Raw genomic sequence first — 14753 nt, 5'->3', positions numbered from 1 at the left:
GCCCTCTAGCCTCCGCGCCGGTAGCAAAGTCCGGCCACGCGGGGTGCAGCGCCGGGGAGCGCGGGTGGGCCGGGCCGGGGCGCTAGCGGAACCGGGGAGGGGGCGGCCTCCAGCGGGTACGGCCGCCCCCGAGGAGCGCTCGGCGGGCCCGGGGCTCTGGGGCAGAGCTCGGTCACGAACCGCCCCCGCTGCCACAGGAGGGGTCAGAGCCGACCCCGGGGTGGCCTTAGAACGGCTTCCCCCCTCGAAACATCACCTTCTCGGCCTGAGCCCGCCGCGTTTTGCTGGGAGGGCTGAAGGCCCCTCGATGCGCGGCCCGGGGTGTGAAGGCGGCGGTAGCTGCGCCTCACGGGGCGGGGCTGGGGGCCGGGGGAGCTCTTTTTCCGCCGGACTGTGGCGATCCAATAGCGCGATGAATATTTAAACAATTAAATATTCATTCGGGGAAGAGTGGCTTCGTCAGGGCAGGTCGAGGCGGCTGGGGAGCGTGGCGTGAGGGCCCTGTGCCCGGGAGGCCTTCGCTCGCGGCCTCAGCCTCCCCCCCCCCCCCCCCCCCCGACCCCACCGCCACCTCAGGACACCCCCCAGGACTCCCCACCGCCTCAGGCCCTCCGCGGCGGGGCAGCGCAGCGCGGCCCGGCGGCACCGCTCGCAGGCCCCGCGGGATGTGCCGCAGCTGACAGCCCAGCGGCGGCAGGAGCCGGTGCCTCCCGCGAGGAGGTAAGCGGGGGTCGGGGCAGCCTGGCTTTCTGCCTGAGCTCCGGCAGGTACCGCTCTTGTGCTGGCTTGCTTTTGTGGCCCTGGGCTAGTTGCTCTGCGTCTGGCTTTTATTTCTTCTTTTTTTTCCCTTCCCTTCTCTCTGTAAATGAGGAAAATCGCTTTCGGGGTTGTGGGGTGTTTACTCATTAGTCAATGTTTGTGCAGCCTTTGGAGCAGTACTAGGTGTTGTGGAACCATCATAACTCTGCAACAGAAGATCCTGGAAAAGTTCCATGTGAGGTCAGTCACTCGCTTGGGAGATGAAAAGTATTTTTTGACACACACCCCAAAAAATCAGTATCTCAGTCATGTTTGCTACTGGTTTGTGTCTGTAGCTTAAATAGCATCCCTTCACTTAGAGTCTGAATGGAACCGTGTTAAATGGAGCAGCTAATGAAGCGTTTCACCGCAGGTTTGAATGTCAGCACAAGCGTTTTGAAACTGAAGAAGGCATACTGTACAGGGAGCTTCTGGCAAGAAATAGTTTCTGGTAATGAATAACGGTGTGGTGCCTTTTATCTTGGGGGGGTGGGGGGGTGTCTGTGGGGGGATGTCTGGTTGTCAACAGCTGAAGAAAACAGAAGAGTGCCCTGGGCATCAGTGGGACTTAGAGCTAACCTGGTTCTGGAATAGTCCCTGCCTCTGTAACTGCTGCTAGAGTCCTGGGTTCAGCTCCCTGCATAAGTGCCTGTGCTGGCTCAAATTTGCTCACAATTTTCTGTTTGGTTCTGAGTTTTTTATTTGTCTTTCTCTTTCAAGTCTGGTTCAGGTATCAAGGGGTATTTGGTCACTGTGTGGTTTTTCCTTGTCGGCTTCTGCATTGCTGTTACTGATGTTCACATTAGAGTGTGGTTGCTTTTGCATCTGCCCCACACCAGTATTTGTCTCTTTGTTAACTTGTAGGTATCATAGAGATTGTTTTTGGTAACTTCTAAACTGTTCTCTTCATTTCATTTGTCTTTGTGAGACAGCTTGTGAATGTTCTAGTCCCTTGCTTTGCAGTTTGTGATGGTGATTTCAACAAACCACTTGCTCGCTTTGCATTGAGGCCCTCTATTTAAATTAGCTAGAACTTATTTTTTGCCTTCTTTTGTTGTGGCTTTTATTTTGATGGCATAGGTGATGGTATTGGGCCTGACTATAAGGTGTTACCTGCATTTAAATATGGGGAGGGGTTTGACTGGTTTTGTTTTAATTACAGGGGGCTTGATGTTCTTCAGTGACCTTCCCTTTATCTGGCCCCTGTTAAATGAGATGCTTTGTATAGTTGTAATTGAATGCAGGATATTTGCCAGGAGCTTCTGAAACCTAACTCTAGCTCTGTCGGTGACTTACCATATGGCCTTGGGCAAATCACTTAACCTCTCTGTGTTTCTGTACTTGTCAGGGGCAAAGAACATGGTTCTCATTATACCTCAAGGAGGCTGATGGTGTATGAGCTCTCAACTCTGCTTTGAAGATGCTGTGCTCTGTGACTGAGCACTGCTGCTGCCCCTTTGCTTTTTGGCAAGCTTACAAAATTACTCTGTACTGTGCAGCGGTGTGTTTAGCGTTGTGTGGTTTGGGGTTTTTTTCCCCCCTCACACGTGTGTATATAAATTAGAAATACACTTTCAATTTGACAGTAGAGATGGACAATTTCAGCAAGTTCATGGATGCTTTTGTTTACAAAATGGTGTACAGTTAGGCACAGGGAGATGTAAAACGAGCGACATAGGGAAAAAAAAAGGAGGGGGGGAGAGTAAGCAGTGTAGAGAAAACAGGAAACAAATGAAGGAAAGAACCAGGTCGTTTGCCCAAGTGACTCTCTGCCTGAGGAGGCATGAAAGGGTTTGGAGAACTAACCAGAAATCTCTCTTTTTAAGAAAGCTTTGCAAGGCAAGTTAATTTCACCATTTGCCTAAAAGAAATTTTCTTTTGTTACTGCATGCACATAGTCTCATGAGGTAGAAGTCAGCCAAGAAACGGTTTTCTAACATTGTTTCATTACAGATGGAGCCCAATTTAAAGTCCGATACCAGGGATTCTTCTTGAGCAGCAGGTGGTCTCTGTGTGCTTATGATATAAGCGTTTCAAGCTACATTTGTAATGCAGTCTCTTGGTTCAGTCACAAACTGTGTTGAATAAAGGTCAGTTTAGGAAAATACCTTTAGTGTCAATTTTAGATGCTGACTGAAAAGGTGTATTACTGCATAATCTCCAACTTTGTTAGCAGGAAGTAACCCTTATTTTTTACACTTAAAAATACTGGCAGGTTTTGACGGGGGAGGGTAATATCTAGGATAATAACTGTATTTAAAGTTCCAAAAATCTTCCATGGCAAACAATACGGTTTATGTGTGCACAAAAATAATTACTTTCTCCTTTTTTAAAACAAAAGCCATTTTGTAACATGAACTTTGAGAGGCAACGTAATGATCTCTGTAAAAGGCAAGCTGAAAGCCCTTCAGAGTATACTCACATCACCAGCTTGTACAAAGGTTACTAACTTATCTTCTGCAAAGATAACTTGTCTTGACTTGGACTTTAAATGATGGAAAGTCTGCATATCTGTTAATGAAAAATCCTAGTGCAGATAATGGGTAAAATTATTATTTTGTTGCTGCAAGGGGCCCATCTTCAGCCATCCTTGCTTAGCCTCAGGCAACTTGGACTGTAGGTTACAGGTCTGTCTTTTTTGTTATTATTTTCTGTTAGATTGTTGGTGACTAGTTAATCTTTTCCTTGTGTAGATTCCTGTTGGCTCACAGTGATCAGTTCACTTATATTGTCATGTTGTGCATATTCGTTTCCATATGTAGCAATCTTAAAATTGTAATGGGTAGCTATATTGGTAAGTACACAATGGCTCCTAGTTTAATTGTAGTGCTCCCTCTGTGAGGAACGTGGTTGTGTTGTTTTTTAAATGAGGTGCTTTTCTCCAGTTTGTGCAAGCATGAAGAACTGAGGTGGGAATTGTGAGGATTGAGGGAAAGAATACCTGTTGGAGAAAGCAAGATTTCACAGAGCTTGGTGGTACCTAAGTGTTATAATTTTACCCCCATGTTGATGTTTACATCCTGATGATGCACGTAGTTGGGGTCATTATAGCATCCAAGGAGGGACTGGGGTCAATTCCTCATAGGAGAAAGATCTGTGGAAAGGTTAGCTGTGTGTGATGCCAATAAAAAAAATCTCTTGGAGCTGGAAATAGCCTGGCTTGGCAAGTCTTTGATCCTCACAGTTAAAAAGGTATAGCTGAAACACCTTTTTGGAAACACCTTTTTTAATGAGTGGTTGCTCTCAGTAGGTTGTACGAGGCTGGGTGCGTGTGATTCTAATTGCAGTATAAGCCGAAAGCGGCACAGTAGCTGCCTCCCAGTACTGTGCCAAGGCATTTCTCCCTGGCAGAACAGCCTCATTCTAGTACATGTGTTTTGCTAAAGCAGTTTGTTTATGCAGTGGGAAGTAACAGTTCAAGTTTGCTTATGTCTTTATTCCTCCAGCATCCTAATTCTGCGCCATTATGGCACTTCTCTTTGCCCACTTCAAACATGGGTGATTTGATAAGCATAATGTTAAAAGTTTTGAGTGAGGCACTGTGGGTTTATGGTGTCTTGGCATATAGCTGTGTATGTGCAACTCTCCATCGGTTGTCTGCGCTGTGGTATTCCCAGGTTTTTATCCTGGTGACAAAATTTCAAAATTGGTTGTAAGGGGAGATAAGGAGAAATCAATCATTCACTAGAGTTTAACCACCTTCAGGACTCTTCCTCTGGTGGATGTTAATGCTGCTGTTATTACTCATTTTCTGTTAGTGTACAAATGGTGTAAGATGCATTATTTCTAATCAATAGCTACAACAAGATGTTAACTTTATGATGCTAATGCTTGTGGAAAGTGAACCTCTGCTATTGAGACTAAATTCTAAGTAGCCTCTGCACAATTTGTGGTCACAAATTGCTCGAAGCAACCTGTTTTATAAATGGTTTCTGTGAGATGAGTTACTATTGAATCAAATGTATACACATATATATTTGTGATTCAAAATATATATATATTTGAAAATTGTGTGTGTATTAATACATGTATATATCTATAAAACTTGGGGCTGGGTGAACAGCAGCAGTGGGTTGTACAACCAAGCTGACTCTCATATGAGTCCTGCAGCTTACAGAACAGGTTCCCTGAAGATTTCTCATGCTGCAGTGATAGCTTGAGTCTCCGAAGGCACTGTTTGAATCTCTTGTGGTTCTGTTACGTGGTGAAGATCATGGACTTGTCAGGTATGATGTGTGTTCTGGTGTCCTGGGATGGTGCACTACTTCACCATGAGCACTTTATCTGTAGCCATGTATTAATCACTTGAATTTCAACCTTTTTTGGTGGGAATTCGGAGTCACCTCACATTAGGTATGTGTTGGCAGTTTCAAGGTGGGAACTTTCTCCAGGGTCACAGTGCAATTAAGAAGGTGTGGAGTTTGTTGCCTTACTACCTTGGATTTGATTAGCTTACACTCTCAAGTGTGGTTTGAGCATACTTATTTCAGAAAAGCATGCCTGACCCAGAATGTCTTTACTGTAGGTGGAATTGCTGAGCTGTGGGAGCTCTGACAGACAAGCACACACCCCTGCTTATTTCCTCAGTTCTGATGCATTTCCGTTTGAGCAGTTTGGCTGTGAGCTGACCCATTTGCAGCGCATGGTGTAAGTGTTCAGTAGTTCTGTTTTCCTGAAGCAGCTCTGGCAACTGGGGTGTGCCTCTGTGTCAACTGCCAAGAACCTGATTGTCCATGATGTCTGGTCAGAGTCTGCTTGTCAGTTGTACCAAGCACCAAGCCGTGCCAGTTCCTGTTGTTGTTGGGGCCACTTAAGATGATACTAAAGGGCGCGCACTGTATAGGATATGTTCTGAATTACAGGCTGTGATTTTTTTGCCTAATGCAAGGTGTACTTGGTTGGCCTAGAGGAGTTGAGGCTTCAGCTTCAGGATTCAGTTTGCCCCATTTCTAATGTACTGCCCTGATGGTACTTGATAGACACTGCCTCAGATGAGCAAGAACGTGCCTCCAGTCACAGCTGACTTGAACTAGTTACCTAAACGCTTGAAGTTGCCTTTCTCCAAGACCTTTCAAGAGCTTCATTTCGCCATGGCCATGGCATACTGTAAGAATGCACACTGAAATCAGTGTGTTTCAGAACAAATGACAGACAAAATCGGTCGCGTTGAAGATGTAATTTTGGAGGTGTTCAATTATTTTAAAGTAGTCATTGAATGAAGTAAATGTAACTGTTATGTATGAAGTAGCAGTATAAACTGATGTGCTTAAAGAGTGTCATTTGCATGGCAATCTAGCTGAAGCTTAGTAGTGTTTGGAATTAAGGTTATTTCCTTGGCCCATTTGTGCAGAATCATGCTATTTTGAGTAACTACTGGGGTTTTGTCTTAAAATGTCATAAGGATTAGCTAGAAGGTTGGAGTTGCTCAGAAGATAGACTCTTACCTGCCTGTCCAAGCGCTTGTTACCAGTAAAATTGCATATCTGTTTTGAGTAATATGTGATCTGTCTCTTATATTTTGGAAGCAAATCTGGTTTTATTATTTGCCTGTTTCCTTATAGAAGGTCTTGTTACAGGTAGATTAGTTGATTAATGCATTTTTAATGAAGAATGATACTCTATTAAAGCATTTGGCAGGGATCATGAAGTGAGAATGGAAATGCAATATCCTGCCATCGAAGGACTTTGGTTTTGACTGCTGCTTTGTGAGGACTAAATAACAAGCAAGAACTGCAGAACCATTAACTGAACCCATGTTGCCAATTTGATGATTATCAGACTGGGAGATGGACTGCTGTGCAGTGTCCCAAAGTAACAGTTCTTTTGGAGGTCCTGTAATGCTCACCTACAGCTATTATCTCATTTTGTTGTTTGTACCAGCCGGTGGAAAGTTAGGTGGCAACCTCTTTTTAGACTGTAGGAATTTCACTTTACAAATAAAACCAATAGTACTTTGGTTTCTCTCTGATATTTACAAAATCCTTGGAGAATTTGTGTGGTGAGAAGCTGGGCTCCTGGTGTGATTTACGACCCCTTCCTCTGTGTTTCATGCTATGAAAACAGTCTTGCATTTAAGCAACTGCATTGGAAGTATTCATCCCATAACTCAACAGGAATCGTTTTTCTGACGCCCTGAGAACAGCAATAGCTAATAATAGCCGTATGAATTGCAGCCACCAGGTGAAAAAAAAATCTTTGCATGTTGATTGGATGAACCATCCATATCCTTTGTATTGTGCTGCTCATTGCCTCTGTTCTGTTTTAAGCTGATTTTTTTTTCCTTCTGTTTGAAGCCCACTGTTGTCTTTTTAGATTGAGAATGCTAGCCTTAAGGCAAAATGCATGCACCTTTCTATATGTCCTGCTCTACTATGTACAGCAGAGCTTCCTTTTTCTGAAGCCATCTCCGTTCCTTGGAGTTCTGCTGAATTTGATGGTTTTGTTAGTAGCATGAAGAGGTGGGGGTTACCCAGTCATGTCTCGGTGTGCCCTACCTAGATGTTTCAGACCCCCTTTTCCACAGTCAGGTTTACAAAATGGTCATCTGAATTAAATGCTTCGCTTTGTATCTGCATTATTAGAAAGGATGGATAAACTGATCCTTAGGAAGTGGTTGTTTACTTGCCCAGGACTTGATACTGGTGACCAGGTTACTTTAAAGAAACAAAACTGCAACCTTACTCAAGAGTGCATCATGAGCTGTCTTTTCAATCACAAACTTCAGTTCTCAAACATTGTTAGAGCCATTCTTTAAATGTTTGCCCATGGATGCAAAATAATTCTTTAAACCTGTCAGGGTATAAGCTTGGGTATGGACTTGAGCCTCTTAAATACAGGTGTCTGCTTTGACAGAGCCATCAGAGGACTCTGGGCTCAGATTTCTTTTTTGGTTGTTTGGATTGCAGTGCTGCAAGTGTCTGTTCACTCTTGCTCTGTTTACCTAGCAGGCTGTCTTTGTTTCATGCTCCCTTTTTAGCTTAAAATCTGTTATAGGCAAGATGAGCAGCAATGTGTTACAGCTGAAGATGGCAGAATAATTACTTCTATCTCTTAGGGGAAAATGTAAGTGCACTAATCAGGCATCTGCTAGAAGGTCCTTGGGGGGGGGGGGGGAACCCCCACCCCACAGATTAATGTTTAACATGGTGTTCTAGCTGCAGTTTTGGAAGTGTGCTTTCAGTCTTCCTGTGAGTAGGCTTTGCTTTTCATTATTTCTCCAGTAACACATAGTCAAGAAATAAATCTAGTAAGTATAGGAAGGCTTTTAAAAACATGCATATTGATAAATATGGAAATTGTACCTGAGTGGAGAAATTTCAAAATTAAATCATTGTGGTTTTTTAACTGTTACTCTATTGCAACATTATTGCTGCTGACAAGGAAAACAAGTAACATTTGACTAGTTCAGTGTTCGAGCTCCAGGTAGAGTACTGGCTTAAAAATGTTTGATGGAGTTTACCAAGTGAGATTGAAATAGGTTCTCATTTTTTTGAACAGGACGTTGGTGATAGTGTTCTATAGCAATGTTTTTACTGTTTTATTGGAGAAGACTGTTGCCCTATTGGTTTGCAAAATGCATTTCCTTGTTTCACAACTGTATGAAGCCTGACAGCTTTATGTTCAGATTAAGGGCTTGGCACATGAACATAATTCAATAAATGTGGAATTGGTGTAGCTATGGAAGTTTCAGTGTTTGCCTTCTGCCTGCCAAGGCAGTGATTAGTCAACTGCTGTTTAGATTTCCTTTTGGGATCATCTTGACAGGTGCCCAAGAAAGACCTCATTCAGGGGCTTACTGAGGCAGGAAGCTTGTCTGCATTTACCTGGGCTTTGCTTTGTTTTGTATCGGTGGTTTTTTGTTGTTTGTGGTTTGGGGTTTTTTTTTATTTGTAGTGATGGCTGTTGTAATCTTTCTAGAGTGAACAAATCTGGGACAGACCCAATATATCTGAAGATTAGGCTTTTCATGTATTTACTTCTTTTAATAGGTAGTTAAATATCAGTGAAACAGCTTGATGTAGCTTTTTTGTCCTATTTAAACTCCAGAGAACTAAAGTAGTTCAGAAAGATCTCTCTGAGCTTGCTTTTTGTACTCTTTGAGTTTGCTTTATGACTCTTAATTAAAATATTGGTGGTGTTACATTCTAAACCAACAGTCCACGGCAAGGTTTGGGAAATTGTTGTGCTAGGCACTGCCTGAATGTGTGGGATTGTCATATAGAACAACATGCTAAGGAGACAGTGGTGGGCTGTAAGCTGTGTGCATGTTGTCAAGGGACTGATGACTGACGGGTATGTAATTGTTAGGCTTGTTCTGCTTCATGTCATGGACTTTTATATCCACAATAAATAAAAATAAGAAATTTAGTAGCATGTTAATTCTTTTACTATACATACATCTTGTTCTAGATGGATCTGTAACTTTGTTTTAGGGTCACTTTGAGTGACGATCTGATTTGCAGCATTGAAGTTATGTTCCCTGTGACCCCAAGTTCTTGCAACAGTGTCATAGGCAGTGACTACCCAGAGGAGAATTTAGAGTAAGATTTTTTTGTTATTTTTTACTGCCTTCAAACAAGTGCAGTAAATGCTTTTTTTACAAGGATTAATTTATTCCTCATAAGCTGGTACTGCTTGCCGTGAGGCATGAGCAGACACAAAACCTGAGTGACCAAAGCACTGTGGAATTTGCACCTGAGTTTTCTGCCCTTTTAGTAAATTCAGGCAGGTATAGTTAAACTTGTCTTTAATACTATTTTCATCTCTTTTACCTCCCTGTACATCAAGCCCTGCTTTGGATCAGATTAATTTTCTAAGTTAAGGAGACTGTTGCAGAACTGGGAGCTAACCGTTGCTTCCTGCCAGCCTGGGCAGCATGGCTGCCCCGCCAATGCCTGCCAAGCTCGGAGCCAACGCCAGCCTTGCAAAGGAGATGGTCTTTGTAGCCGCACTGGCCACCCCACTGCAAGTGAAGTGAAAGCAGCTGCAGTTCCAGTTGTCAGTACTCCGCACACCTGCTCTCAGAGGCTGGATGGGTTTGTTTAATGTAAGGGTTTCTGCTTTTGTGACTTACCTGAGGTGGAGTGAAAGCCCCATCTTCAAGTCAGTAACTAGAAAATGAAGACCATACAAGCAAGAAACAACTTTTTAGAGTCATCTTTTGAGTATTTTATCAAGCAGCTTCTAACAACTGGGCTGTTCCATCTGAGGCCCTCCAAGAACTGTTTCCACAGGCACCTTTACAAAGGTACCTCTGTAAATTTTGGCAGCATTAGAAGTTATTTCAGAATTTAGGGGAGTTACTGGTGTGTAGCGCTTCTGGTGGGCTGGAGTTTGCTGCCCTTGCAAACGCATAGCTTGATCCCCAGGCAGCAGGATCCTTTGGGGCTTAAACTTGTAGCCTGCATTACATGTAGTCAAGTGGATCTCGTTTTATGAAATGCTTGTTCTGTCTCTGAGAAGAACTCTGCAGCTTTTCTTGCATTGGAATGTTGTTTTTCTAATTATTTTTCTTTTCCACTGCATATGTTCTAACATCATTATTGATTGAACCTAAGCTTGATGTGAGATATGATGCTTTCAGAGAAATTTCTAAAGCTTATTTATTTGTAGCTTTTTTTATTAGTCCATTCAATGCAAGAGCCATAGAAGCAGTGTTCATATCTGGTTGTGTTGTTGTGAGATGGGAAGAGCAGGTGGGATCTTGTTTGAAACCGTTTTACATCCAGCTCCAGCAAACCAAACCCTTTTTTTGACTTGGTGGAAAGACCATTTTGTAAGTGATTGTTATTTCAGCTCAAGTCTGAACATAAGCAGTGCACACAAACATAAGAAATTGTCTGTCTGTCTTCTGAGAGTAGATCCCTTTAAGAATGGACCATTGCTTTTATTTTATTTTAGTGTTGTTCATAAATAGTTTGTTTCTCTTGCATGGCATAGCTTTTCTAGCTTTTTTTTAAAAAAAAACAACACTATGGTGCCTTTTTTTCTCTTCAGAATAGTGACTGCTGCAAAAATCAGTCGTGGCCACCTCTTTCTGCTGTGTTTAATTCATCTTTGATTTCAGTTGTGTCTGTTCTCAATCCAGGTGCCAGAGGATGTGCACTCTCCTCTCTTTCTGTCCCCTGCTGGCTCAAGATTAGTTGGCACCTCTGCTGCTCTGTGCTGCTGGTTCCTCCTGTCTCCTTTCACATCGTGATCCGTCTCCACCTTCCCCTGAACTTCTGACATCGTGTTGACATCCCACCTAGCCCTTTTCATGCAGACTAGGTGTCAAGAAACTTAACTCTAAACCAATTTGTCACCCTTTCACTGGAAGACTCCTTTGTCCTTGGCCCTGCAACACCTCTGTGCTCTCTTCCAACTGTGGGTGATTTTCTGCAGTCTCCTAGCCAGCCCTGGGCTCCTCTGCTGCCACGTGCTCACCAGCAGCCCTGCCTGTGACCCCCATCAGTCAGGCCGCTGTCCCCTTGGCTGCTGTTGGTCCCCCAAAGGCAGGGTACATACGGAGCATGCAGGCAGCGATGCTTGCCAGGAGACTCTGCCAGCTACCGGGGATGTTAGCAATGAGGGCTTTGAGCGCAGAGATGGTGTCCTCCGTGTTTTATGGTATCAGGGTTAGTAAATGCTGCCTGTTGTTGTCTTCTGCAGCAATGATAGTGGTGGTGCCTGCAGCACAGATCAGCTCAGCAGCCAGAGTTGTGCTGCCTGCAAGGTAACAATGAGATTTCCTTTATTAGTGGGATTTTCCAGTTGGCAGTTTAGTTCTTTGAGGGGGTGAATACAGTTGATTTGAACTTCCCCCCAACAAATCATTGCACTGGCGTTTCCAGCTAGCATCACAGGCTGCTTCTGTTTGTATTTTAGGTATTTCCATTTAGCTATGCATCTATAATAGAAAACAAGTGCAGTAGATTTTTTTGACATCCCATCTAACCCTTTGCATGATTAATTAGTTTATTAATCATTAATCAGTTAATCAGTTAAGATTAATAGACTAAAGGCTGAATCTCTGTGTGTGCCGGAGGTACAAGCTTATTTTGTCTTAGAGTGAGGGCAATTCAAAGATCTGGTGATATTTTTTGTTTTAAGGACAGCGCGTGTAAGGATCTTCTACTCTGCCTCGCCAGCAGTCCCCAGGTAAGGTATTAGCATGGTAGAATTCTTGACTGCTGCAGGGCTTCTTGCAGTCATATATATCCTAGATACATTTCGAAGAGGAATTGAGCATTACATCCTGTTCTAAAAGGACTTTGTCTAACATTCAAACAATTTGAGATTGAAAACATATGGAATTTCTTCTGTCTGAACAGACATACAGTGCAAAGAAAATCTTGAGTGTCTGTAAACCCTAAAGCAGGCATGTGGTTGAAGAGTCTGACCTTGGCTTGCTTGCAAGGCTAAGGCATTGTTGGCTAAAGGCAGGATTATTCATATCCCTGTTTAGATTGAGAAAGTTGGGAAAAGTCAGCATTTGTGCTGGCTTTAAGTACTGCTCAGCAAGTTGGAGTTTGCAGGAGACTAACACCCAATTCAGCAGTGTCGTCTGGCTTGCCGAGGGAATGAAACCTCAACATAACCTGGGGCTCCTGAGCCACCTGCCTGCAGCTCCACAGCAAGGCACCGTGGTCCACGGGGGCTGTATAGCCAGCTGCTTGCCCCACCAGGTGCGAGAAGCCATGTGGATTGCATCATGGACCAGTTCCTGTGATGATGTCAGTGCATGTTGTCCTGGCCCTGTGTATTAAGTTGTTGAGTAGGTTGCTCTGGAGGTAAATTTTTGGTTCAGGTTTCTGGTTAATACTTTTCTTCCTTTCTGTATCAGGTGAAATATGAGATTTTTTGTGGATGGAGTGGTAGTCAAGAAAGAACAAAAGAAGTAAAAAGAGGAGAAATAAACCAAAATATTAAGGGAGGTATTCAGGTGCCCGAATTTGAGCTTGAATCTCCTGCATCTTGAGGAGTATTGCATAACTCCAAGGCTATTTAGGAAAACAAACAACCTTTTCACAAAAATTTCAGGTTCCACAACAGTGTTAGTGACTAGCTGTCATATTCCTGGCTAATCACTTCAGTGAGCAGCTCCAACAGCTTGAGTGGGTAGTGGAAGAAGTAGCATTAATTCATATTAAATCAAACTGTGTGTTCATATGATACTTGCTGGTTTTGGTTTCTTTCATAAACTGGCAGTCTTGAAACATTAGCCTGTGCGCTGGGTGAGCACTGCAGTGCCTCGGCTCATGAGTGTTGCATGCTTTGGGCTCCCAGCCAACAGCCATGTCATTTGAGTAGCATATTAAGTGCTCATGTAATATTTATGTCTGTCTTTATAGGAGATATTAAGGAGGGGGGACAATTCAGCTTTGCAAAAATAGAAACTAAGGTGGATGTCAATAGGGTTTGGTGTCAGCCTCAATGATTGCTGGTTTTGTAAGCAACAGCATATGGTGTATAGGGTGGCACTGGCCTTCATTTGTGACACCAGGCTCTTTTTGCAAGATGGGTCAACAGATGGGTACTTGGTAGCTAGCTGCTGTGCATGTTAGGTTACTTGGCTGCAGCAATCTTTTAACTTGGTTTTATTTTGAAGTTGCCAGGGAGCGGCAACAGGGAGCCGATGGGGGTCCCAGGACATGCAAGGCAAGTGGGACAGACCCCAAGGCCGTGGTGACGTCTTGCCACAGGCAATGCCACAGTGATGAGGCAGGTCCAGGGTCAAGCCGGGAAGTTGATGTGTAGTTCAGGCTTAGTATCAGGCCCAGCGATGCCTTCAGAGGTCCACAGTGTCCAGAGTTGAAGGGAGCATGGGCAGCTCAGCTGGAGACCAGCTCGCCTCCACTGCAGTTCAGACAGGGCCTGTGGGCTGAGCCAAAATGTGGCTCCTGGTCCCGTGGGTGTCAGGGGGCTGGGACATGGCTGGTCAGGGCCAGAGAGGTGTATTGGTGTTCTCAGGGCCCTGGCAGAAATGGCTGAGGTGATGGAGCACCCCGTCCTCCTGTTGGTTTTTTGATTTTATTACAGTTGTTACAATGCCTTTCACAGACAGCATAGAACCTCTTTGGAAATTGCTAATCTGCAGAAACTAGTGCAAGTAACTTAAGCTTCCATACAACAAATTTGGATGTTGCATGGTTAGAGATGAACAGGACACGCTCGTCAGAATGGCCTGAACCCGTGAACCAGATCAGTTACTAAAATGCCGGGACGTCCAGCAAGGTGACTAACTGACCACATGTGGATGAAGACCACCTAGGAGTTGTCCAGGTGGTTGGCTGCTGGTGTTGGTTGGAGGGGGTTACACATGAGTAGATGGTTTCTGGATTTTGTTTACAAGCAGATAGCTTAAGCTGTAGAAATTCTCGATTATCTAAAATGCTGGAGGAGGATGGGATCCCCTCTTGCATGTCAGGCTCCTGTGTGAGGTCAGCACTGCAGCAGCCCAAGTCACAATGATGTTGGGAGGTTTTCAAGAACTATAGTTTAAGTAAACTTTATGGAAAGTGGAGATCCCTTTTTGGAAGATAATGTGCTAATGCTCAAGGGTTAGGGAACACATGCACTTTCTGAAAAGCTTCAGGCAGAGGTATGCACATACACATCAGCTTCAACTGACCAGTCTTGTGTGTTGAACCACAAATTAGTTATAAACTCCCTCGGGTATTTGAACACCAAGATGTGGGATCTTGCAATGGTGAACACTGATGTTTGGCCTGTGGGGAGATGAGGGGAAGCAAAGGCTGATTTGCGTGAGACTGGGCAGACCAGGATGGAGAACCAACTGTGTGACCTGAACCCTTGACAGCATGACCCATGCTGGCCCAGGGCTGGGTGCCTGGTTCCTTGCCCCAGCGTGGCCAAGCAGGACTGCAGGTCCTGTGGCTCCGCAGGGGATGATGTAATGAGCAGTAGAAGGCAAATGTTTGTGGGCTCCCTGGTTCCTACATCCCGCTCAAGGT

General features: G+C 44.2%; 1 protein-coding gene across 6 annotated transcripts in view; it reads left to right on the top strand.

Moving 5' to 3' along the window:
- The window catches only part of ATP8B1 (ATPase phospholipid transporting 8B1), a 42349-nt gene that overhangs the window by 259 nt on the left and 27337 nt on the right, over positions 1–14753 (top strand). The window contains exons 1-2 of one of the 6 annotated variants that reach the window (XR_008744833.1): positions 911–999; positions 1172–1249. The exons of 3 other annotated variants lie outside the window; for them this stretch is intronic. The gene's annotated coding sequence lies outside the window, so the exon portion shown is untranslated. Of the gene's footprint in view, positions 1–910; positions 1000–1171; positions 1250–13158; positions 14014–14753 lie in introns of those variants that run through there. 2 more of the 6 variants (XR_008744834.1, XR_008744832.1) reach the window with 2 other exon arrangements.

Source organism: Falco peregrinus, chromosome Z (genome assembly GCF_023634155.1).
Source record: "Falco peregrinus isolate bFalPer1 chromosome Z, bFalPer1.pri, whole genome shotgun sequence".
Lineage (NCBI taxonomy): Eukaryota > Metazoa > Chordata > Aves > Falconiformes > Falconidae > Falco > Falco peregrinus.
Note: the sequence above shows the minus strand (reverse complement) of the source record. Positions and strands in the feature narration are given on the sequence as shown.